At 41.0% G+C, this 25,906-nt stretch overlaps 1 protein-coding gene across 6 annotated transcripts in view; it reads left to right on the top strand.

Annotated features, from left to right (window-relative positions):
* Nucleotides 1–20,464: 20,464 nt before the first annotated feature.
* FREM1 (FRAS1 related extracellular matrix 1) overlaps nucleotides 20,465–25,906 on the top strand; it is a 79,395-nt gene continuing 73,953 nt past the window's right edge. For 2 of the 6 annotated variants that reach the window (XR_003258836.2, XM_026097827.2), the window contains exons 1-3: nucleotides 20,466–20,611; nucleotides 20,806–20,845; nucleotides 21,159–21,275. The gene's annotated coding sequence lies outside the window, so the exon portion shown is untranslated. Of the gene's footprint in view, nucleotides 20,612–20,746; nucleotides 20,846–21,158; nucleotides 21,276–25,906 lie in introns of those variants that run through there. The other 4 variants (XM_026097828.2, XM_026097824.2, XM_026097825.2 and 1 more) reach the window with 4 other exon arrangements.

Genomic DNA, 25,906 nt, shown 5'->3' with positions numbered 1-25,906 from the left:
AAGACTGTTAGCCAAGCCAAGCTGACTGCCAAATGCCCTGGGGCCTGTGAGGTGCTGCGTCTCTGGGAAGTTTTCCTTTTTTATCTTTTCTGCAACTCCCTGCCTTTTGTAGGGATCTGGCTGAAACTTACAAATGGTTACATGAAAAGGACATAACATAGCTGGAATTTCATCTTCAGCTGCTCTAGGAATAAATCACATCCTGGGCCTCCTTATCAGTACAATGTCATGAATGCTGTTACTGACACAGAACAAATTGCTTTACCACTGCATCAGACAAACTGTGGGCAGCAGTGTGAACCTGAGATGCCCTTGCACAGTTCATGCTTGAAATCTCTTGAGTATATATACAGATTAATCAGACTGGGGAAGAAGAACAGCTATTTAAGGCACTTTAATACTACTAGATTGGGTGCACTCTGTGGTGTTCCTGATTTTTTATTTATTCAGAGCTTGGGAAAATGAGGAATGAAATGCATCAGTTCACACAATTTATTTAATGATCCTCAGAGCATGTACTAGGGTGCTTATTCAGGGTTTTTCATTAATAATGAGAAGACTGTGTCAAAGCTTTTTAACTGTGATGAGTTTCAATATTAAAATAAGCAGTATTTGTTACTGCCCATTTTAGAAGAAAGTAATTCTATGTCAGAATGAATCAGACTACCAAAACTCTCTGGAAAAATCAGAACTACATTGGTTCAAGAAGAGCCGTATTTCAGTACAAGCCTGTAAGAAGGCAGTTATTCTTACCTTCTTTAACTGCTTGACAAAATGTAGCTGTAGCTCCACAAAATGCTTGGACAGGAGTCCCCTTGAAGACGATTAGACCCTACCTTGAGAAAAGTAGTTTTGCAGGTTTTTCTGGAAGAAGGTAGTGTCTGTGCTCATTCCTGAATGGTGGTTCCTTCAGAACAGGAGCATATCGATTGTTTAAAAATGCATCTGTGGTATTGATATTTTCTGATTTTATGAATTTTGATGTGTCTTCAATACATTTCCAGTGACAAGTGAGAAGCTTCTGCTGCAATTCTTTTCTACTCCTTCTAAACTCTAGAGGACTTCGTTTTTCACATCTTCCAAAACTTTAATGTATGGAGTTGAAAAGCAATTCCTTGCATGTCAGTGGACCTCTCCATTGGTATGGAAAGCAATTATAAACTCTGAAATTGATATGAAACGTCTCATGAAAGAAGAGCAGCTGATTCATTTCCTATTCTTTGGTCACCTTTCGGAAGCTGTGCCCTGTAGATCAAACAGAGGACAGTAGCAGGGAGCACATTTTCCAGGAACTTCACATTTCTCCAGGCTCTGACTCAGAGTCTAAACTCCCCGGCATGGACCTGTCACTGTTGGAGCCTCTGCTGCGGAGTGAAGCCACTTCATGGGAGTGAAGTACTAAGACTGAAAGAGTAATTTATATGTCTGTATGTCTAACTTTTTTTTTTGATAAGAAAGTCGTGTGCATGTATTGAATGACAGCTTCTGGCAATTTTACAATTGCAGTTTTGTCTTTCCATAACCTGTGGCTTACTTCTAATAAATAATAGTTTACAGGGCTATGTGTTCTATATTAACATAAACATGCCACTAATGTTATTATGTAAGTCTGTCAAATATTCACCTGTATTTATTTTCATCACTATCGACTTGTTCTTCCTTTTGTTATTTCACTAATGTAGGATTAAAGATGGAGCTAGTGTTGCCTGCTTAATGTCTAGCTGACCACAGACGTGGCTTACTTTAGTTTCTGTTGGCCCTTAGTTTTGCTTTATTCTCTGCGCAAAGTTCAGAATAAGTATTGTCACGCCTTAAGGAACGTGGAATTTTTCAAAACACTTAAACATTTGTCCACTTTAATTAAAGTGCACTGGAAATGATGAATGGACCCTTTACTCTACGTGCTTTTCAGGCTATCTTGGGGGCTTAAGCATTTGTCAGAAGAAACAGAGGAATTTTACTTCTTTACTTTCCTAATCCCCCATATGTTGAAACTTATACCAGCGAGTCTAACACTGTTTCTTTGTCACTGTAACCAAATGCATGCCTTTGCACCTACCTTTAGAGAGAACAGTAGCTGGGCAGTGTGATAAAAATGACTGAGGAAAGTTATACACTGTATGCTTTGGGAAACTGCATCTTTGGTCACTCTGAAGAAGAGTTAGTTTTCATTAAAACAAGCGAGGTATATTAAGACATGGTCTAACAGAGACATGTTTGATGTTCTATGGTTATTTCTCATTTCAAAATTGTCTGAGACAAAGTATGATTATTCTCCATCAGTTGTCTGTGATGAGAAAAGGTCTCAGTTCGGTTTGCGTAAATCTAGCTGTGTCTATGCTAATGTAGGATTTATATTACAGATCAGGTTAGGTAATGTGACTTCTCTTAGCCTGATTTTCCAGCAAGGTAAGTTGTGTAACTCATTTAGACTTTATTTCTAAAAAGACATGTCACAGGAGTTTTGGGGGTGGAGACCACAGTCCTGGAAAGGACTGCCTTTGGCTATTGCACCAGCTGGATGTGATTTGGAAAATGCAAGGACACTTTTTTGCACCACAAAAACAGAAAACAAATTCAGAAAAATGCAAGAATTAATGGCAATATTGTAAGTGAAACACATACGCTTCTGTGCACGTATTTAGGATGTCATCTGACTTACTGTGCTCTAAGCTCCAGAGCTATTGTAGAAATAATGAACTGAACCTAGTGGCTTCCTCAGATCTGCAAATAATAATAGTAATAGTAATAATGATAATAATTCTAAGTATGATTTTGAAAAAAGAGAAAAAAATCATGAAGGTAATTTGTTGAATGGGGTTGAGAGGCAGCATATGGTTGAGAGGTTTAGTCCATGAGAGACTTACACTGGCTGTCATGTTAACAAGTGCTTTCTTCTCAAGGGGGTGTTATGCATGCACCTTGAATTAACAGAACTGTTCATCCTGTTTTGTAGGGGGAGAGATCCATCCACTGCTCCATAATCCAAAGGAGGACTATAAGCATATTTGGAAAGGTAAGACTGAAATCAAAATTTGTCACATTACCAATTTGTATTCTCCTTGTCCAGAAAAAAACATCTTCCAATAAAGTGAGTTCTTTGCATGTTCATGAGTAGAAAAAGGACTTCTCAGCTTCATTCAGTGCTTCGACTGCACTGAATGGAGTTTATGCAGTGAAATTCGAATCACAAACACTTTGTTATTTTCTGTGTGAAACCAAAACTTTGATAATATCAGTGTTATGTTATTTTGAGGTGGACAGAAGTGTAAACTGGAAAGCAGTTTTAAAATCAGATTTTCACCTATTTTTAGCTTCCTTGGCTTTTAAAAAGAGCTTGACCTCTCCTTTTCAGCCCACCCCTCTGGTTTTAAAAAGAGTGTCTTTGGGTGTTTCCTTTCCTTGGAAAGGTCAGGAGCAGCTGCTTTGCTCCATGCTTGTTTTTCTGAAGGAATTCCTGGCTGAGAAGGGGTCTCATGTTTTGTGTTGTCAGCTCGCGTTCCTTGATTAACAGGAGGACATTTAAAGTGTTAGCCAAAACTTCATTAGAAATCAGGATAAAAAGCTGTTAACAACTGAAGGAAGCCAAAAGGTTTTAAAGAATCTGCTGTTTACACCCTTTTTTTCTGGATTTTCAGTTTCTTGAGTCTAGTAACAAAGCCATTTTGCCAGTTGCCTAGGTATCTTAATGTCATTCTCAGTAGACAAGACCTGGTGTTCTGAGTAAAGAGAAAAAGGGTTCCTGCTGCAATAGACTACAATAGTTTCTGTCTCTCTTGTGCATCCACATCTTCCCAGAATACTTTAAAAGAAATCCAGAAGGTTGAATTTCCTGTTCTTTCCCCTTTTTCACATCCCTGTAGAGGAAATGGGGGTGGAAGGATGAGAACAAAGAAGCAGAAAAAGTAAGTGAGCAAACTCACAGAACAAAGTACTATTTTGACATTCCTACAAAAGCATTTCTTGTCTGGCCCCTGACCCCTGAGATCCTTCTGCTCACTGCAGAAATTGTGCAAAGCACTTTCCTCATGGGAAAGGAGTAAGTTTCTTCCAAAGTAAGCAAATGCTTTGGTAGAGTAGAACCAGCACTGGGTTATGAAGTTGTGTTATGGACGGAAATGCATTTCTTTGCTGTAAATAGTATTAAGTTTGATCTCCTAAACAATAATCTTTTTGCATTTAAAGTATAAATGATGTGATAGATATCAGCTCTGATGACACTTGCAATATTAGCAGCTCATTTTTTAGGGTATTTGGTTTTGGCAAGGCATGCTATTAGTCAAATGGATGGTCACTCAGACCTCCTAATCTTATTGAATGTATTTCCTATAGGGAGCAAAGAGAGGTTATTCACATTTTAGAATCAAATATACTGTGCAAAGCCAGCAAGAATATTTACTCTGGCAGTTACCATGTTTATGGAAGGTAATACACATGCTCCACGGCCTGTCATCTCCAGTGCTTGGCGGTGCTATTAGCAGAATCTGGTTTGGTTAATCTGGCTGGATGCAAACTTGGGGCCCCTTGAACTCTGGCTGTTCAAGAAGTCATGCTCACAGTTCCAGAGAGGAATGTTGAAGTAGATGCTGGACCTTTAAATGCATTTAAAAACATTTCTTATATGCAGTTTACTTCTGTTTACATGAGATGTTATCTAGAGGATGATAAGAATGTAAACATCACTGTTCATTTGTGCTTACCAGTAAAAGCTGATTATAACCATCTGTTATAAAACAGACTAGGAAAGACCTGACCTTTCTGGCTTCTAGCTCTTGCCTGCCTGAGCACAGCCTAGCAGAGTGAGTGAGCAGTGAAAGCACTATTATGTTGCTGTGTCCTGTGTGACTGCTTGATAGCATAGAAGAGCCCCTCAACATGCAATGCAGAAAAAAAACAGGCATTTCTGCTTGACAGTACTGCACCTAATTTTATAATGTAATTAAAAACCCATTTGGCAGGGTTTGTGCCACTGGTAGGATTTCTGCTTAGCTTGCAAAATAAGGTACTGTTAATAATATTTCTATTGTATTGTCCGTAAATTATGAGGCTTGGATCCCCTGATAAGCTCTGCGTGGGGAGGGTGTATATTTATTTCAATGAGGCCCCATGCAAATACAAAGACCCACCCAGGCAATGCTAATTCATCGCATACAGGTTGGACACTTGGCATGCATTGTCCAGGACAAGCAATCAGCCTCAGATTAAAATACAGTCACTGAAATTTTCTAAACAACATTATTCTAGCTTTGATGCACACTGCTGGTAAATGAAGCAGTTTAAAATGTTATACTATTACAGTGCTGCCTCTGATCTTGTTGGCAAATCTCTGTTTGTGTGACATTGTTCCCTGAAACCCTTAACCCCTGCCCCCGGTAGTTTGGAGGTGCCGGATACTCAGCACCTCTGCAAACAGAGTAATATCTCACGACAGCATTCAAATGCTGGTGACAAACTGTCACATACTGGACATTTCGTGGCCCAGCCTGCAACGGGCAAGGCTGAGGGCCATCCTACTGCACATGCCTTCTGGAAAGAGGAAGGTGCTAAAAACGGGCAGGAGCAGGGTTCTGAATTGGCAGAAATGAGGCTCTAGAGGATTATATGTACTATGTATATGAAAACTGGCAATGAGAAAACATGAGCTGAATACCGTAATTCAGAAGAGACAAGACTTCAGTTTAAGTTAAAAATGCAGAGGTTTTTTGGATACAGTTTCAATGAGACCTTCCCTGTCTCCTATGTGCTTGGAAGACAATGGCTTTCTGCTATTGGCAGAACCTGTTTGCTCCAGTCAAATTAAAAACTCAGGAAATGAAAGTCTGAAATGTGTTTTGGCTGAGGCTGTGAGTTTTTAAATAAATAAAAAACCCACTGGTTTAACTGATGTGTCTTTGATCTACTTGATATGGTTTGCTCTTTCATATTTAAAAGCAGATTTGAATCAAACTCCATGAATCGTAAAGGGTAAGTTCTTGATCCCAATGGATAAGATCATCGATGTCATTGTTACAGCTTTCCTTGTCTTTAGCAGAAATAGGCTTCCACCCCAAAGCTGAACAGAAGTCTCCATTTTTGTAGCCTGCCTGCATCCCTATTTATAATGTATCCTGTTAACTATGTCAGCTGTCCTGCACATAACTCAGGCCAGCTTTGGAAATACAGGCACAGTATTAGAAACATAGAAATTAGTTTTTTCACTCGACAGACAATTTCTTTTGTCTAGTACCTTGTCAGTAAGTATCTCTGCATACAGCCGGAGAACAAAGGCAAAGGCAAGTTGGAGAAGGGATGGAGATTTTCTGGTCAACTTTAGTTTCCATTGAATACTAAGGTCTACAGTCAGTTTACACTGAATACTAAGGTCTGGATAAAACTTCAGAAAGCTAATGCCATATGTAAGCTGTTGCCTCCTTCAGCCACAAGCAAACCCCCATGTGCTCATTTGTTCATATTCCAATTTGTATTTCATCTCCTTGCCCCAGGCTGATGCTCCCAAGTCCAGACTCTGGGGCTGTGGGGCTGTATTGCCACGTGGCCTGGGGGACAGCAAAAGACATGTGGAGAGCACTGGCCTTTCTAACTGGTTCGTAAGGGCTGTGATCTGGCCTTTGCCTTTGCCAGGATACATGCAGTGCAAAAAGTGTCTACCAAAGGCGGCCCTCAGTGGTGCTACTGCTTCTGGAGTGGATATTGGGCAAAGTATAGTACAGGCCTGTGCATTTAGTCTGGACCGTCAATAAGACCAGGCTGCTTGAGCAATGTTGGGATAACAGGTTTTTCCACAAACTTTGTTCCCTCCTGAAAGGGTCTAACTTAGGAATCTCTTGGTTTGTGAGCATATTGACCCCAGGCTCCGCTCTCTCACGCATGGAAATGCAGAGAAGAGAGAGAGAAAAAAAAAAAAAAAAAAAAAGGCAACTTCTCTCAGGTTATGCTTTCAGTCTCACTTACTTTAATTACTTTTTAGAATCCATTCTTTCTACCCTCTCTTAGGATGGAAGAGCAATTAGGAGAATACAAGAGCCTTGAAGCAGTGAAATTCAGTATGTTTTAAAGACTGTGAGCCAAGATCATATCTGTCACCACAGGTAAGAGGCCTTTGATACTGTCTGTGTAATTCCCTTCTGTGTAATTACATACATGACCTGACTCTGTGATTTAAAAGGATCAAACTGCAGTTTTTGGCTAGACTCTTAATAGGGTTTTTGTTGGTGTCTGCATTGGATGGATTTAATAAAGCTACTGACTGGAAGACTGAATAGCTCCATAAATTCCATTACTGATTGTTTTGACTTGTTTACGTTTGAGCTTTGAACATTAATGAAGGAAATTTTTGGTAAACTTCATAATGGGGACCCTATGATGCACGTTATTTCTCTCTTCCCAAACAATTCCAAGTGCAAGCCACACCTTTGTGATATTGATGCCTGTCATCCTATTTTTTAATCTAAAGGGTATTTAACAAAATATCTTTTCAATTTCGTAAGTCTTAAATATCCAATGATGTTCCTACAGATGCTGATAGATCAAACCGTTAGAAAACAGAGTTGCCTGCACTGATTTCTACAGAGGAAAGGATTCTCTTTCCTCAATAATTACAGAAAGTTCAGTTTTACAGCACTGAGCTAATCTTTCCAGAAATGAACCAATAACCAACAAATGGAAAACTCCGTGTATGCTTGCAATGTGACTTTTTAATTTTTTTTTTTAGTTTTACTCATGTTAAATAAAAGCCCTTTTTTGTGCAGTAAAAGCTTTCCTTAAATACAAATGAGCTTTTATTCCATGCTGGTTTTCAGTTCTCAACCCTCTGCTGTTTTGGCTGCATCCTGGGTGAGAGCATTTGCCGACATGTGGGCGATTGCCTGTGGCCTGCCCAGTCCTTGCTCTGAAGCTGCCGAGGAACACTTGTGCCATCGGCTCTGCTCCAGGGCCGTGGCCTCTGGACCAGGGTGGTTGCAAGCTGCTGGTGGGTGGGAACAAACTGCAGCGGCTGTCGCAGTAAGTGTAAGTGTAATCCTTTAGCTCATTATTTCTGCAGAAAGTGGAGACAGCAGAAGTTCCCCAGGGCAAAGCTCCATGCCAGCGTGGCATGCCTTAGGCGCCAGGCAAACACACTCAGCCTTGGCTGGGGAGTGCCCGTGCAGCACCACCATCCCCAGGTGTCCTGCAGTTGAAGCTTCCTTAGGGCTTTTTGACCCACGTGCCTAAAAATAACTGGGCAGCTTTGACATTCAGGCAGGTTATTTTTTTGAGACCATTCAATTTTATACCCAGTTCAGTCTGAAAAGTGCAATTTTCAAAAGCTGTGAGGGACTGAGAACAGGCAACGCAAATTTAGATGTATACACCCTTCACTTTCATGGCAGCTTTCCTGCACGCTATACTGCTAAGGTTGAGTAAGTCCCTAATCACCCTACACAGGCTCTGGGGGAGATGCTTTCTCTCTCCTCCTGTATGGATGGATGAATAAAGTAATTGGATATTTCAATCGGGCATTGACATCTGAGATGTGCCTGAAACCCATCCTGTGAAATCTATACCAAGATGAGGTTAGTTGGCTGGCTTGAAATTTCAGCGCTGGCTCCCATCTCTGTAATAGCCTGAACCAAAACTCAGAGCGCCCCATTTTTGCAGTCTAGTGCTCTCGTTATTCTAGTCTAGTCTCAGTCTTTGGGAGCGGAGGGTCAAAAGATAGGAAAATTTTCCTTGTTATGTATTTACATTTCTGTGCTTTCATAACACCTACCTCTGTCTGGAAACAGTAGTTTTTTCTTGCCAAAACACTGCAATTCTCAAGAGAGTTCCTGTATGCTTTTTTAGATGGACCTGGTTTGGTTATTTTCAAATTAAGCTTGGATGAATTTCCAAGTGAATAGACACCTCACCCTATCATTCATTTGTACTCTGTAGAGAAGATCAGTTTGAAAGCAGATTTTTAAAAAGTTGTTTGGTTTAATTTGACTTTTTTTTTTTTTAATGGGGATCACCCTCTAAAAAGCATGGGAGTAGGGGGAGCTGTAGGTCTTTCATCTCATTATCTAGATGATAATTTTAAAAAGAGGGCCTGAAGAAGGAGCCAAAACTAGCAGTGGATGGTGATACAGGTTGAACACAAAGCTTAAACTGGCACAGCATCGAAAGAAGAGATTTTTAGCACAGAGATTTAGGAAACTAGCTGACCAGCTCACAAAGTAAAAATCCAAGGAATGGATCAAGAAGAAGAAGTGATTTCTGCAACATTGTAAGAAGCAGATACGGAGGATAAAAACTAAGCACTTCCAGGAGTAGCTTAAATTGAGTGACTTCTCTGCTTCTGGTGGTTTAAAGACTTAAAAAGACAGAGATGTGAAAAAAGCAATGAAAGAGGAAGGGCACTATTTGTGAGCTAAAGAAGAGAGAGAATTTGGTTTATTTGAGAAACAAATGCTGCCAGCTACTGATGTGACTTCTAGACTGACATGCTAAATTTAGAAAAAAGTCCCTGCTCTTGGTGCTTGCCTAGCTATTTTATGATGTATGTTTTTAATTTTTTTTCTCTACTGATGTAAGAACATGAAGCTCAGACAATCTAAAATATTTATTCAAGAGCCTTTCTTAGGCATCTTTCCCATTTGAGAACTTTCTTCTTTTTCTTGCATTATCTACAGCCATCCTAAGTGCTCCTGAAAAAAAAAAGAAAAGAAAAAAAGAAAAAAAAGAAAGAAAAAGAAAGAAAAAGGCAGAAAACTGCTTCCACTGACCTACACTTTTGGACTACTTGCACCTTTGCAGTGATTTCTTATCAAAATCTTGCTGGCTTTCATTTGTCTGCCTGTCTATGTCAGGCTGGGGAACCAGTTCTCTGATCTCAGCAGATCATACAGTAACATGTGCTTTGATTTTATTCAGTTATAATAACAAAAAAAAAGGTGTGCCTTGGGCTGCACGAGGTGAAGTTATAGACTATATCTGGTGCCCAAGTTTCAAGTTCTCCTTTCCTAATGCAGGTTTTGTTCTGCACCCCTCTCCTTTTCTTTCCAGCTTTGCCTTGCACTCTGGCACCTCTCAGGTCATCCATCCTCCCTTACAATCCTGTGCATTTCCCACTCCTCAGGTCTGCATCTGCCCAAACAACACCAGCTACTACTTGGTCCACAGCTGAGCTGTGGCATTTAATTAGGAAGAGCACTGGAATACCTGCATGTGCAATGGGGATTTTCTGGAGGAGTATGAACTTCGCCTTTCCAGGTGGTGATAATTTCGTTCATTGCTAGAGAGTATCGGTTCCAAGGGTGTTATGATTTAAATAACACATCTGTCTTCCCAGATTTCCGCAAGACCTCTCTAGGTGCCTAGAAGTGGAGTTTCTTTTCTCTCTGTATCTCAGGAGGCTCCTTCAATTTTCTCTAATTAAACTGTCACTGTAATAACACCTTGGCTGGATGCCAAGATATGAAAATCCTTCAGAAACTAATCTTTTTAGAGGTTTATAGCAGATTAAAGCACCATCCTGTGCTTAAAGTCTTCAGCATGCCCCCCAAACAGTTACAGATCACACTAGTTTTAGAACATGGTTTCACACTTACTATAATGTTGCTGTAAGTAAAAATGTGTTCTCAGCACAAAACTTCAGAGGGAATGGAAAATCTTTATGAAGATTAGCAGTCCTGGTTTTCAGTTTGAATGCCATTTGTAGCACGGGCAAGGGTAAATGAAGGATGATTTCAATGTACTAATGAATTGCTTTACTGGAGCTATTGTTTGAGATCATATTGCATCAGTTTTGTGTTAGTCCTGCCTAGTTCTAAGAAGTACTCTGCAAGTTAGGGAGTAACTCCACAGGGCTGTATACTGGGCACGTTGTCCTCTGGTCGGGGGGAAGGTTTGCCCACAACTGGTGTAGAGGTGCTCCTGACGCTCTTCTGACTTTACACCATCTGCTTGCTCTGACTGGTGGAAGTGACTACAGGAAACCAAGGCCCTTGCCAGGATCTCCCTGTTCCCTTCCTCTTGTAAAACACTTTTTCTTCAATTTATGTTTATTTGATTTGTGTTTATTTACTGGCTTTACTTAATACATAGGCCATTGGGCAATTACTGATGTCCCTTGGGAACTGCAGCCTGCTGTGAGGCTGAATGTCCCCAGCAAGACCTTGATAACCCACCTGTGGTGTGGGATCAGAAGGGGGATGGACGCTTGAGCCTCATGTAGGCAGAGAATGAGTTTCTCCATTGCCTGGGGAGGAAGGACCGTGCTGTGTCACTCAGCAGCCGTAGGGCTGGTGGTGCGGCTTATACAACCAACGTCAGCCCGGTAAAAACAGGCACCGAAGCAAGTGTCCTCCTTTTCCTTTCCCAGAGGAAGGTGATTGCAGTGACAATGAGGTAGTTCTCCTTGAAGAATATATATGTATACTACAGGCATACATCCATATGTATATCAGACATAAATATGTATATCTGGTCCAGATAGATGTTGATCTCTCATCTAGGGGAAGCCAAAAGGCACAGATCTTAGTTAATTTGTGCAAAATTCTGCTGTTGGTCTGTCTTCCCACAGAGTAGTATACTTTGAATAGCACCTGGAAAGATAGTGTGTGGTCTACATACCTGCTTGATGCTGTAGCACTTCTATTATGCATCAAGTCAACTTTTAAAATGCTTCATATTCAGAGATGTGTGACTATACTTGTACTAAACATTATTTGGATGGTTTTCCAGTTGGTAACTTATTGTCCTCTTCATCTTGCCAGGATCAGCTCATCTTCTCTGTGTAATTAGGGGAGAATCAGGTCCTATCAATCAGCTTGCTGGTGGTGATGGTTACACCCTTCTGGGGTTAGGAAAGCTCCCATGACACAGCTCTGGTCTTGGGCAGATCTCTGCGGATGTATCTCATATCCCCTGAAAGTTCTGTGGTCTCTGCACAGTCAGCTGCTGGCAGTGGCTGGTGAACTAGCTGCTGCCCTTACAGCGTATCTATTGCAAAAACTGCCTGGTCAGCGCAATGCATAAAGCCAGCTGACAAATACAGCCTGATAGCTCCTGAGCATCGCTGTGGTATGAGAACATGGTTGTACCCCAGCTTACCAGCCAGTTGTAAAGGACATTAACAGCTCTTGAAATGGCAAGAAGAGAATCACGTAAATCTGTGGTTTTGACCCCAGCTTTCCCCACACAGCTACAAGGGTGGATGGGAGTGAAGTATGCACAATGTTGAGAGTTTAAAGAAGACCCTGTCACATGAAGGCTGTGGTTCATGCCTCAGAGAGGGACAGCTAGACACATTCTTTATGCAGCCCTTAGGCAGAAGATACCATTCCTTATCTTGCTACCAGTTATGTATGATCTGTTCCTGATTCTCCTCTTTGGCCAGCCCTGATGAAGGAAGGCATAAAATTCACCCAGCACATGAAGGTACCTCCTCTCACTGGGTGCTTGGATGGTTGGTTATTCCTTGGGCTTTTGCTTGTCTCTCCTGAGAGCCAGGCAGAGCAAGGTGCCATGGCCTTCTGTCTTCAGGGATTTTGTTTCTCCCTGGGGGGGTTAAATCATCTTCAGCAAAAGTGCTGATGAAAATGAAACAAATGGGAAAAAAAAAAGTTTGTGGTGACTGATTTTCAGCAGAACTCCCAGTAAGGCTTAATAGCTTTTGCTCTGGAAATATCTAGTTATTCCTGAACTCTCTGTTTGACAAAATGCAATTTTCCTTTTTTTGTTTTCGTTTAAATAAAAATGCTGCTTCAATGGAGAAAGGAAGCGGCACTGCTGCAAATATGTCAAAGGTTCATTTTTGGGGCTTAATTGTTTAATTCTGAATGTACATATTTATAGAAACAGTACATTTTTAATTGTGTCTTTAATTCTCCCAATTAGTTTAATCTGATCAGAAGTTTACAGTGCTCAAAGATCTCTGACTTAACAGAAATACTTGCTTGAGTAGGAACCTTGCTCTCTAAACAGACCCTTTATTTTGTTCCGTGCTATGTTTCTGTAGATTGCATTTTACAAAGTTAATTAAGAGCTTATTGTTCTGCCCAAACTGATAAGGCCTTCAGGCAATGTAGCTTTACATGCATGCTGGTACAGTTAAAGATAAGGTATTATTCTGTAGTCTTTGTAATTACCCCTGAGCTACTAAAGCTGTTTACAGCCACAGCCTGAAGCGAATCTTTCAGATGCTAAAATGCAACCTTTGTGGGTTGAAGAAATGCTAGAAGGTTTCTCACCCTTCTGTTAAATGTCACCGCGCCGTGCCTGCCACTGCAGCTTCCTGCAGAAGGCAGAACATGAAGTAAAATGGATGGTCTGGTCTGGAAATTTTTTTTGCAGATCTTTGATGGTCAGTGGCAGTGTGAGCTAAACAAGGAAAGTCAGTGAAATTTTAAAAGCATTAAGTGAGATAAAAATCCAGTTGTGCCAGCTGTGGTCTAAATCCATATAAACCAAAATAAAGGGCCTGCCCTCAAAAGGCTCAATTTTCCAAGACTCTGGGCTCCTGGTAAGGATGTTCAGAGCCCCATTAACTTTACTTTTCACAAAACAACTCAAAATAACTAAGAATCCTTTTCTGAGTATACCAATATTGTTTTAATGGCAGTAATAGAATGTTTCTGAAAGCCTGTCAGCTTGCAGTAAATCAGATAGATGTTTAGCTGTGAGGACAGCTCCCCAGCTGTTTTAATGGGGCTGTGTGATCTGGGGGTTTTGGTGGAATGGTCAGAGCAGGAATAGATTATAAAGAGATCATGGGCTCTTCTGGACATGCGCTTCCAAGCCTGACTGTGAGCATTTTTACAGGGAGTGGGCAGCCTGCATACACACAGGCCTTCATGCAATTTTTTTTTTTTTAATCAGTGGTGATTGACTGCATGCTGAACTTGTAGTCTTTACCCCTTCCCTCCTGCTCATCTTGATGTGAAAAAAATTGTCTTTTCCTGTCCCTTGTTAGGTACATTAAAGAAAAAGCCACCGTTTGGAATCTACTTTTTCTTCTTTTTTGATCCTCCAGTGCATTCAGTTAAGTTTCTGTCTCCATACATGTCAAATTCATTACTTTGGTATTTGTTTAAGACCTGCTTTTGCCATTTGTGAGCACATCAGTCTGCTCAGGAAAGGGTGGAAGGGGTTCATCTTGGGCCTCCTGACTGACAGCTGTGTGATGGCTCAGTCCCCACACTCAACAGTTAGAAATGCTGAAGGTCTTGTTAGCTGCTTCCAACCAGTTCATGCCAGTTCATGCTGAACACTGGAAAAACTCAGTCTCCACCCGTTTTTGCTAGATATGCAGCCTTTAGCAGCAATGGCCAATACCGTCATTGATGCCGGAAGCACAAGTGCAAACATCCATAACTGCAGTTTCTCCAGTTAAAATTCTGTCTTGTTAAATGTGCAGACATGCCTATTGGCACTGCAGAAGATGCTCTGTGCAAAAAGTGGCAGCTGAAGAGCAGCTCCTTCCTGCAGCTTTGCTGGTTGGGGCGCAGTCCCACCGCCCTCCTGGCAGCTCCGCCAGCTCTGAGCTGCCTCTGGGCATACGGGGAGGGCACCTCGCTGCTGGCGTGCCGCCGGCGCTGCCTTGGCCACCTCACGCGCCAGAAGGAAAGGCATGACTGTGAAGAGGTGTTTGGGTGGTTTGCAACGTGTGCAGTGACCCTTATGACTCTACGACTTGAGGTAACCTTAGGAGTGACATGCTGCAGACGTGGTCAGGGCCAGAGGAACTGCAGGGGCTGTCAAGATTTCGAAGGTCTTTACCTATCTCTAGTCATTATTCAGGGAAACTGAATAAACCGCTGGAACAGCGGAGGGTATAGCCCAAGATATGCAGAATTTTGAGAAAAATGAAACTGTTTAAAAATGAATGTTTTTGTGCTATCTTGTGGCCCTTTTATTGTTTTTTTTGATTTTCCAGAATGCCATTCTTAACCTCAGGTTCAGTGCCTCTTTTGCAGTCAGAAACTTAAATAGCCCATCTCTGTGCTCATGAGCTGTGCTACTACAGATATGGTGCATGCACTTTCCAGGGAAGCAGCCGGCAGCGATGCACTGCATTTGATCTCCTGAGAGCTGTGCTGTGTATAAGACATTAACACATTAGAGTAATTTCTTTAAAAGCTGCGTGAGATTAATAAAGTCTATAATGCAAGCTCTTGCTGCATGGCAATACATGGTTTTACTTCCTAGAGCTATATGTGAACCTAAAGTGGGTTGTTGTTAGATCTCATTGCTTGACACTATATGAGGCTCAATTAGTAATTATTTCCCACATATTCATCTTCTGTGACACAGTGCTTTGTTTGCTTTTAATTGATATATCAAAATCTTTTTTCACAAGCCCATAATGCCTTGTGCAGTTGGAATTATTAAAAATACTGAAGATTTCAGAAAATGATGTCAATTACTGCCTACGGGTTCAATGTGCACTGGAATTTTCGCTTGTGCCATTTTCTATCACTTTCTGTTACGCCTCACAGACAATCACAATTCCCATCCCTCTTGCCTGAAGGGGCACCATTGTAGAGCTGTGCAACGGGAACCATACACCAAGTTTTCCAAATGTTGCTGCGAATGTGATTGCAGAAACACGTTCTGCAGTATGTTCTGTTATGGTGACTGTCTGTGAGACTTCACTCTGTTGATGTCCTTTTGCATTATTGAGATGACCATTATAAAAAATACTGAAAGAATTTGAGGGCTCCTAAATGAGCAAACTTTGCCTGCCACAAACCAGGCATGATGGTACTGCCAAGAGGGAATGCTCTCCTCTCCAGGCAGTGGGATTGGGATTGTTGCTGAGACCATGTAGCTGCCGTATCAAGGGATTATTAACAATGTAACCTAATTCTACCAAATTAGGAAAAATGGTAATCCTGACAGGATATATAGCATATCACTTAAGGAAAATCTCTGCAAAAGCAAGTGATGGGTCCTCATTTGAGCCTGCAGGGTTTACTGTAAAGATGAGTTACATGCTGCACTAGGCTTGCTGCTGCTGTGTGTGACACAACACACACAAACAACGTGCTCTTTACCCTCCTGCATTAGCCGTCCTTGTCTTATGTTCAGCAAAGCCCTACCCGTCTCACACAGCGGTAAGACCCAATTCAGCTGCAGTTATTTAGATTGCACGTTTTGCAGCAGACTCACAGTAACTGGTGTCAAAACAGCACTGTAACACATCTCTTAGGCCAGAGCCCCGCACTGGGATTTTGTCCCGCCGGTCTGTACGAGCACGAGGGGGGCTCGGCTTGGGCGCTGTATGGCAGCAGCCGCTGCAACAGCCACGTCCTGTGAGCAGGACCCGCGTGTCTGCAACACAACAGCTCTGCTCTGCTCCCATCTCCCTCTGCCCTAGCCCCGCACAGGCATGAGGGGGACTTGTGTTTTGCTTGGCCCCGCGTGTGGCTGAGGAAGTGAGGAGGAGGAGGAGACCAGAAGGGAGCTCTGCTCTCTACAACAGTGACAGCTTAGTTTGTGAAGTGAAGAAAATATACAGCATAAACTAGAAACAGCAAAATATGCCATTCATGTAATAATCTCAAAACTTAGTGACACAGCTTTACACAGTCTGGGGGAGGAAGGCTTCACTGGCATGGCCCAGATTTTGTAGAAATGATGGCTTTGCCCAAAGATTACTTCATTTAGATTGCCAGCTTTATAAAAGCCACCTTTCTTTTATTAGCAGTAATAGTAGACAAAAATAGCATCTTGGCTCCCTTTCTTTCCTCTGTTCTTTGCCAAAAGCCTACACTGTTTAAAGAGAAATCTTAGTAAACATAAATAAAGAAATCATTTTCCATGGTATGTGAAATAAATAGCTTTGTTGCTTTTCTATAATATGTTTCCAGTTGAGCATCTCAGTGTTTTATAAGTGTAGGTTTGAACTTAACTTAAAAGAAAAAGATTCCATAAAAGCAGTCATGCTGCAAATGGCTTTGATATGATTTGGACATCAATAGATCATGTCATTTAATATGACTGGAAGATAGCTGAGCAGAGTTTTCATTTGTCAGGAAAGCTGAGGCATACAGTCCTTCCCAAAAAGTTGCACTGAAGCTTTCAAGCTGAAACCAGTATCCAGAATTTCTAACTTCATATGTCACGCTCAGTCTGGAGAGCATTTTGACATACTGGCATGTCTCCACCATGTTCATTACCCATTAGAAGGAAATTGAAAGCCAGAGCAGCTATGCCTAATCAGAGTTCATCCCAGCTGTCTATTCAAGCAAAACTAAAATTCTAAATGAAATCTGAAGTAAATAACCGTAACTTATCTGCTGATTAGAAGCTAACAGTAGGGTAAATATAGGCTTCCTTGTATTCAGTAAGCGGCTGTTGTGAGTGGATTGGATCTATGGTAACTTCCCCCATTCCCCGAAGCATGCCTGGATATCACTTTAGTGGAAGCGTATGCTGGTTAAAATTCACTTTAGGTCACAGCTACATGGACTTCTTGTTCCAGACAACACAGCAATGTCATGGTTCATGAATTAAGAGGTCAACTGTTTGTCACTGGAGCTGAAAATATCTCCTGAAAGGTTAGTTAGGCATCTAAGAGACTCTTTAAAACGTTGGCAAGTTTCTATGACAATGGCCCTTTGGAAAGAGTGGTTTTTGACACTTACCAGGGAAGAAACTTCAACAGCATGATGCCATGTCATTCTGGACTCATTAGCTTAGAAACCTTTGCCACGCTTGCTGAATAGAAGTGTGCATAGCTTGACACTCTCATTGTTGGTTACAGGGAGAATTAAACCCTTCTGTACTGCAGCACAAAACTCAGTAGCACTGATGAAAAGAAAGTTCCAGTCTTTCTGTTGCCTAAGGATAAGAATGGCTTCATAGGATGCAGACAAAAGTGTTCGTTCCTGTAGGTGTAGCACAGCATCTCAGAGGCTGCTCAGCTGCATGTGAGAGGGCTAGAGCCATCAGAAAGCAAATCTCTTGCGGTCCGGGGCCACAAACCATTGAGCCATTTTTGAAAGTCACTAAAATCGTCCAGGACTCAGGGTGCTTCCTCTACCCAACTCCCTACTTACCATGTTCTCAGCAACAGTCTCGGCTCCATCCAGGATACCGACAGGCAAGCCTCCACACAAGCCTGCCAGACCGCCTGCCCTTGCAGGATCAGTCCTCTGCCAGTTTATCTGCCCTTATTTTCATGTTCACCATCCGATCTTGCATTGTTGATCCTGCATTTTGTGTTTTGGGAGGGCGTAACTTAGCACTCTTCCCACATTTGTTGTAGCCAAGAGTATGGTGAATCTTTAGGGCCATAGGCTGGGGAAAGAGAAGAAGGCAGATTTAATACTTTCACTTTTTAATATGATCTTTCACCCTCTCAACCTCGCCCTGCGTCAGAGAGTGAGGAGCGGGCCCTCCCCAGAAAGCACCCCAGAGGTGCTGCAGCCTGGTGGTGTTGCTCAAGGAACAAAATTTCTGCCATTTTGCAAATTCCTGGGAAATAATGGTATCTCCTTTTCTCACAGCTCAGCAGACCTTCCTCCTGGAGTCCTCTGGTCTGGGATGAGCATCGTTGCTTTGAGAGCACCTTTTCCCTTGCAGTAGTGCTGGCTGCACTTGCAGGTCAGCTTGCTGTTTACAGCACTACACATTACAGTAGTTAGGCCATTGCTTATCAATAGGAACTGGAATAAAAAAGAGGAGGTTGCTGGGGGGTTTTTTCCCCTTGCCTGTGATGTGCTTCAAGTGCATTTTTTTTCTTTCCAAATAAAAGCCAGGAAAGAAAGGGACTGATTATGACTGTGTTCTGTTAAAGAAAGCTTCAAGAAAAGAGCTGGCCACTTACCTTGCTATCCACAGTCTATGCTGCAAGATTATAGCTAATTATTCACAAGGAACATATGCTATGCTTAAGTTTCATTCAGAGTAAACTGAGCCATTGTCCTTCCTGCATGGATATACGTTGAAATAAAAAGGGTGACTGTGTGTATAAAAAGCCTTGTCTTTTCTTCAGTGCTCTGGCATTTCTCAAGAAAAGCTTTGGTAGTTTCGGTCTATCCTTTAGAAAACGTGACCTTGATACGGCAAAAATTAATCACAGTTAAGGGCTACAATAACAAATAAGATGCCAAGTTCACTGATGAAGTAATCACTCAAACTGGTTTGAAAGGAGCCTCCACAATTACATTAGCAATTAATGGCTCAGAGATGTTCCACTTTAAAACAAGCTGTCATTTTTTAAATCAGCATATACGTACAATTATGTTGACGATTCTAACTAGACCACTGTGCAATACAAACAGGCCATTCATCACAATGAATTAGAAGTCATATTTTACTAAACACAAACACTTGGCTGCTAATGCAAGCTAAACTACAAGCTAAACTACGTGACTCAGACAAGATGAATACTCATTCCATATTTTTCTGGAACTTGACAAAATCTGAGGGTTATTACAGGTCTGAAAACCAGGGCATTATATTTACTCTGATACTAGTATTGTATCTGAAGGAAAGGTTTTCTCCTTAGTGTTTTTCCTTAGGCAAATGTAGCCCAGATTGTATCATATTACACATAATGTAGCTTTGAGTTCATTTTAATTTTTAACAGTCGTCTGTTTTCTTCATCTGCCTTTAAGCTGTGCCACAAGAACATCTGCTGGTTCTTTTCTTTTATCATAGTTTGAGGTCTTATTGTTTGGAAAATATTGATTTCAGTTTTATATTTTTACAGTGCACTTTTTGTTTCGCATATGAGGGCCAAAGTCAGCCTGCTTGTTCAAATGGGGCAAAGAGATGTAGTATGCTGTGGAGTTACTTTTGGGCTGGAAAAGGGCAACTCTGCAATATAGACCCTGTGATCTGAAAATGAGAGCTAACTGTCAGGTTTAGTTATCAGGAGACACCAGTGAGCCACTGCTCAGCAAATTTTGCTTTAACTCCCACCAGCCAGTCACTGCTGCAAATCTGGTGATAGAAGGCTGAAGTGATGACGTGATTAAGCGATTGGTGTGATTTGGCCTATACCCTTCCTCTTTCCCGTAGTTCTGAATGGAAAAAAAATCTAGAATGCTCCTGTATTTTCTTTTGTTGGATCCAAAATTAGTTAGTAAAATGAGTATGTTTTAATTTGAATCCTTATTATTTCAATATGCAACAGGATTTTGAACTGTGGGTAACTGAACGCTCCAGCCTGTGAAAAGTGTCACATTTATAAGCATGTAATATGCATTACCTATTAGACTGATAATTTACTTGGTTTTAATTTCCTCAGTAAAGATCAAAACCTGTCTGTTTATTATTTTACGGAGGAAATCAATTATATCTGTATTTCAGCAAGGACTCTTTTTCCCTTTCTGTAGGAGAAAAGATTTTAGGTCATCTCTTTGTGAGTGCGTGTGTGCATGTGCGTGTGTGTGCAGAGGGAATAAGCCAGCAGAAGTGGAGAGAAAAAATGAGCAGACCTTATTAACAGGAGCTCCGTTTTTAGTCCCAACAGACTTAACTAGCAGAAGGGGAAGGGAAGATCTGGGGCTGGCTGCCAGGGAAGCATTGCTTAGTGTAAAACACTTCAAGGCATCTTAAAATACTCTTATCATAGGGAGCCCGAAAGCTTTCCTACTCTGGGACCTCTGCAGTCAGGAGCAGCCTCGTAAGCAAAATTGTAAGTGTTTATTGTGGTTTTTCAGTATGAAGAAAACTAAAACCCAGCTGACCAGAAAGACTGGAATTTCAGCTCTCTCCCCCTCACCCCCCGCCCCTTGCTCTCTGTCTCCCACTCATTGGATTTCTTTCTCTGCCAGCCCTTTAAACCAGAGATTACTGGGTCAGTGATGTTCTTTATTCCTTTTATTCCAGTATCATCTTGTGTTCAGCCTCCTGAAGTAACACTGCTGAAGTAAGTATCTGTTTCAAGTTTGTTGTATACACTGAATGCTATTGTGTTTGTAGTCATAGTAGTATTTAATGTCTTAAGAAGCACTGCAACAAGGCAACCAGACAGTATTTATTGTACTTGGGATGTATGAACGCTTAATTCTAATTTAGAGGAAAAGAGGCACTGGGTCTTGCCTTTAGAAGTCAGATCCTTTGGAAGTTAAGGATTCCAAGTAACTTTGTTCAGCCTAATGTACAAGTTGGTATAGATTTCTCAGCTATGCTGGCTTTTTTCCATCTGCACTAATAAAACTTCATGGTTCTGTATTTTATAGGGGCTCGGAAGCATTCAGCAAGATTTATTTTTTTGGAATTGTCTGTTTAATGAAACATACTGGCAGAAAGAAACATGATATAAAGCCCTGAAAATATCACAAAACCTTTCAATATTGGTAAGCTCTTTCAGTAGATGTATTTTATCTAGCTGGTAGAAATTGATTTTTAAATGCATGCTTTAAAGTTGTAGACTTTCATTTTGCAGTAGGGATCTGTGAGGGTTTTTACATTTTGTTTGTATTCAGACAGCTGACTTTATTTGACCTTAAATACACAGATTTTGATTAGTCATATGTATGTGTAAGTGTTTGTGTTGGAGTATCCACATACATGCATGCAGTCTTTACATTTCTTGCTCATTTTTCTGTCTTCCTTAGACTAAATTCTAAATTCTTCAGCTTTTAGAGATTAGTTGCTGTCACTCTGTGCTGCACTGAGACACTTCAGCAACTCCAGTAGATAATTATACACAGTTTCCTGAAACAGTTATTAGAAGGGAATTTTGCAGGTTACAGTTTTTCTAATTACAGAATTCCACTAGTTCATTGTTTCCGCTAACTCAGGACAGCTCGTTACTTTAGGCAGACTGCACCTCTGCTGTGGACGTGTCCAGTGTTGTCTGCAGAAGACATTGGCACTGGAAATCACCATTTGCTTTCACAGTGACAGAGCTCATACATCTGTAGGAGTTGTCCTACCTCTTTTCTCTTACTCAAGCACATGCCCAGCTATGCATGCAGTGGCCTGCCACCATTTTTTTTATGCCTCTTCGCTTGGGTTTATAATGGGAAAATTTTGTACGCAACACGACTATATGCAGACTGTTTTGACCTACAGAATGAGCTGGTTTAGAACTCAGTCTTATTCTGGGCACCTTTCAGTTTTGAACATTTTCTCCAGCATAGATCCCTGCTCTGAGGAAAATTAGGCAAGTATATTGACCAGTCAGCAAGTCCTTGGACAACTACCTGAATTTTTAAATGAAAGTACTTTATTCATGCTTGTTCAGTCATTTCATTTATTTTCTGCAGTGTTTATAGGTTGTTTACTGTAATAATAGCAATGTATATGACAAAATTAGCTACAGTACAGCAGGAATTAATTTATTCATGAGGGGGGAAGAAATATTGATTGACTTGATCAAGCAATCAGAGAATGACTTTAAATGGGTAAAAATAATCTGTGTAGCCCAAAAAAAAAAAAAAACCCACAAAATAGTTTGTATTAGTCAAATAATGCCACATTAAAAGTGCAAGCTACTTCAATATACCTGCTGAGCAGAAAGGGAGGTTAAGCAGACCATTCTTGATGAATATTTTAACTATCCTCCTCTCAGTTTTTGAGATTCTGTCGCAGGCCAAGGTGGACAGTCATTAACTTCTCTCATGCTAGTGGCTCTCTGGGTTAGGAATGCTGTAGCTAGGTGCTCCTCACACAGCTTCATGACTGCCATGCCCTCACACTGTGCCACATCAGAGCCTCAGGATGATTTGCCTGCCTTCTGTGCTGCTGGGTGAAAAACCTGAACAGACTACTTTTGGGAAGTTGCTATACACTCTCCAATGAAACATGCTACTTCTGCTTCTAGTTGCTATCTTGTGAAGCCTGTAGCAGCATTTCAAAGGACTCTAAGAGCTGGTTGTGAAGATAAACTGAAGCTGGATTGTGTCTGATTTTTCAGAAAAATGTAGCCTCCAGCTATCTAGTGAGTACTTGGAGCTGACACATTGTATTGCATTTTGCAGGCATCCTATACGCATAAGGATATACTTTTATCCATGAAAAATGGTAACAAAAGGGGGACTACGTTTTTTTAGTGGATCTAGGTGATTATGATGAGGTATTGTGTGACTGGTTAAACTAACGCATACTCTTTGTGGATCAAACAGAACTGGTAGACAACCATAGCACTACTAAGTTACAGGTTTTCACAGAATGTCAAATTGCTTATGCTTTGTAAGAAATGTGAATCAAGTGCACAGCAGAGCCCCCTCATATACCTTTAGAAATCTAAATTTTTGTCTGGTATAAATCTATCCTGCTTCTCTTGGATAACTATACTGAATTGGAAGAAATTGCTCTCTGGAGGCAATCTTTTGCTCCTGAAGTGGGGAGGTAGCATTAGTGATAAACAAGTATCCAACTTTCAGATGTCTAAGCTTCAGTGAGATGAGGCAAGACACTGCATTTGCGGGAGAGTGTAAACCATACCACCTATCAGCTGTTAAAATTTAAGGATTCAAAAAAATCCTCAGTGCTGCATGGAGAGCAAATTGCAACTCTTCTGTTGTTTGGCACCGTGAGATGCAGAACACTCTTTAGTGAGCTTGACCTTGTATAAAGTAGTATGCAAACCCCTCTTTTGCAAAAATTCAAAACTTTTGCCACCAGAGCAAGGCTCCTCAGTCTTCTCCCCCACACTCAGAAAACCAGCCAACCTGTAATAATAGAAACAGAAAGTATTCTAAAAACATCAAGTCCACATGCTCTGCTCTAAGTAGAGTTTTATCCATAAAAGGGAATCTAGCAGAAACTGAAATCCTCCAGCATTTCATTGTTCTGTATTTCCACGTAGAACAGATTGTGTGTTACTGCACACAACTTGCTCCTACATGAGCAATCATCACTATCTGATGATCAGCCTCACTGTTTCACAGACATGTCAGATCATGTAGCATCATGAGATAATGAAACAAAGTCACCCCTGAGCAGCCGGTCACAGGCTCCCTATCCCTGTCTCCTGATTTTGTGCAGGAGGCCTTTCCTGCTCCCCTTCCATGGGCTTTCACACCCTTGGGCTGGTTGTTCAGAGGTGTTTTCACTGTCTGGTAGAGCTCCTCTACCATGAGGAGAGCTCACCTAGTGCCTCATCCTTGGGATCAGTCCTTAGCTTGCAAAGGCCTTGGAAATCAAGAGGGCTCAAAAGCCAGAAGCTTTGTGTTGTCAGGTGCTGAAAACAATACTATAATTTCTATCTTGAGTTGCTGACATTGTGGTTCAAAGCCAAACACAAATGTGATGGTCACTGACTAATCCCCTGGTTGCCCGCTGCATTTCATTTGTTTCTTTTTTATTCATTACTAGTTGCTTGTCCATTACTAGTTACTTGTTAAAATGAAGTATCTGCTCAAACTTAGAAGACCTTGGAGGTTTTCTTTATGCGCTACACTTTTCTCACTTCACCCATCCACAGCTTCCATCCTCTGAGGTGGGGTTGTCATTTCTCTATCTGAGCTGTTCTCTGCTTGGGTTAGGGGAAGCCATTCCTCTAATCACACACAGTTGTATTATTCCCTTTCTGCAGTGCATACGATTATGCATGAAATCAAAAAGATGGCTAATCTAGTAACTGTTCTAGTCCTTTCATTTTACGGTTTCCACATTTTGTGTGCTTTCCCTCATTTATGCCCCTTAGAATAAAGAAGCACCGTAGCTGAGAATCTCCAGGACCCCTCTTTCCTTCCCAACACAGAATAAGGAGAAAAGAAGATATAAGTCGTATATGTTCCTGGTCTTCACAATCACATGATACTCTTAGGAAAGCACCAGCATGACTACAAAGTAACAACAGTAAAGAAATATAGTGGTTTGTGTTAACGTTAACACCAAGAAGTAGCTTACTCCCTTGAGGTATGATTCTGAAAAGTGACTTTTGTGACCTTTTTGCCACATTCCTCTTTAATCATCAAGAAAACAACCTATTGTTACATTTGAGTGGTTGAAAGAAAATTTTAAGTGGAAATATTCAAACCTTCTAAAGGTTTGATAAGTTTTGGAAATGGCCAAGAGGTTGGTACAATCTGAGTTTCTCATAGGTTGGTTTAACTTCCCCTGCAAATAGCTTTATACTATAGCTCTCTGCTATAGCTTTATACTCCCGAAAGGAAGAGGGGAATTCAGTGAGTGCTCAGTAAAAGGAAGATGAGGAGGGAAGGAGGAAGGGTTGTGTGGAGGGTGGTACCCTGCCAACAACATCAGTGGAAGAATCTCACTGGAAGCTGCAGTGTTTTACGGATTCTCTCAAACATCTGTCAAAAAGACATACTTCTTTTTCTCAGTCTTTTCTTCATTGCAGTGGGAGTATAAGGCTTTCTGCTTCATTTCAGTGCTTAGATCTGGTGGAGTATTAATAGTCAGAGTGTGGTTGTTTCGATTTGTGTAAAACCTTAAAAACACATAAAGGGAAACTAAGAAAAAAAATGAAATAAGATTATTTCATCTCTATCTTCCCAACTTCTGCTATGTGGGACAGTTTTCTGGCTTAAAAGAGAAAAGTACAAAGACATTTTCATTGTCCTCTTTGGGGGAAAATATTTACCTGTTCAGAAAATGCAGTACAGATGTTAATCTCTAAGCATCTTAAATAAAACAAAAGCCAAGACTCGATTTTATTTGCTTTTTAAGTTGTCTTCAGCATGCTAAAGGTCTGCTAACAATGTGATCTCTATCTTAAAATTTAAAATAGCTCTGACAATACAGACTGATCTATTTAACACTTAAAAGGGAACAATGCACTGTCTTGAAAATCGTTGTTTAAGGGAGGACAATGAATCGGTCCTTCTTATTGTCCCAGTCAGGGACTTTGACCTCCTCTGCCTTTTTAACAGTATGTTGCTGATTATCCAGGACATGTGTTATGGTTAAAGGCCAAGTTGTGAAGTATCCCTGCTCCTGATTCATTGAAAGTCTCCCTCTCTATGTTTCTCTTGCCCTTTCTTTATTTTCTCCTCTGTAGCTGTTTCAACAT

This window comes from Dromaius novaehollandiae, chromosome Z (assembly GCF_036370855.1).
Source record: "Dromaius novaehollandiae isolate bDroNov1 chromosome Z, bDroNov1.hap1, whole genome shotgun sequence".
In the NCBI taxonomy this organism is placed as follows: domain Eukaryota; kingdom Metazoa; phylum Chordata; class Aves; order Casuariiformes; family Dromaiidae; genus Dromaius; species Dromaius novaehollandiae.
This window is presented reverse-complemented; position numbering and strand designations above follow the sequence as displayed.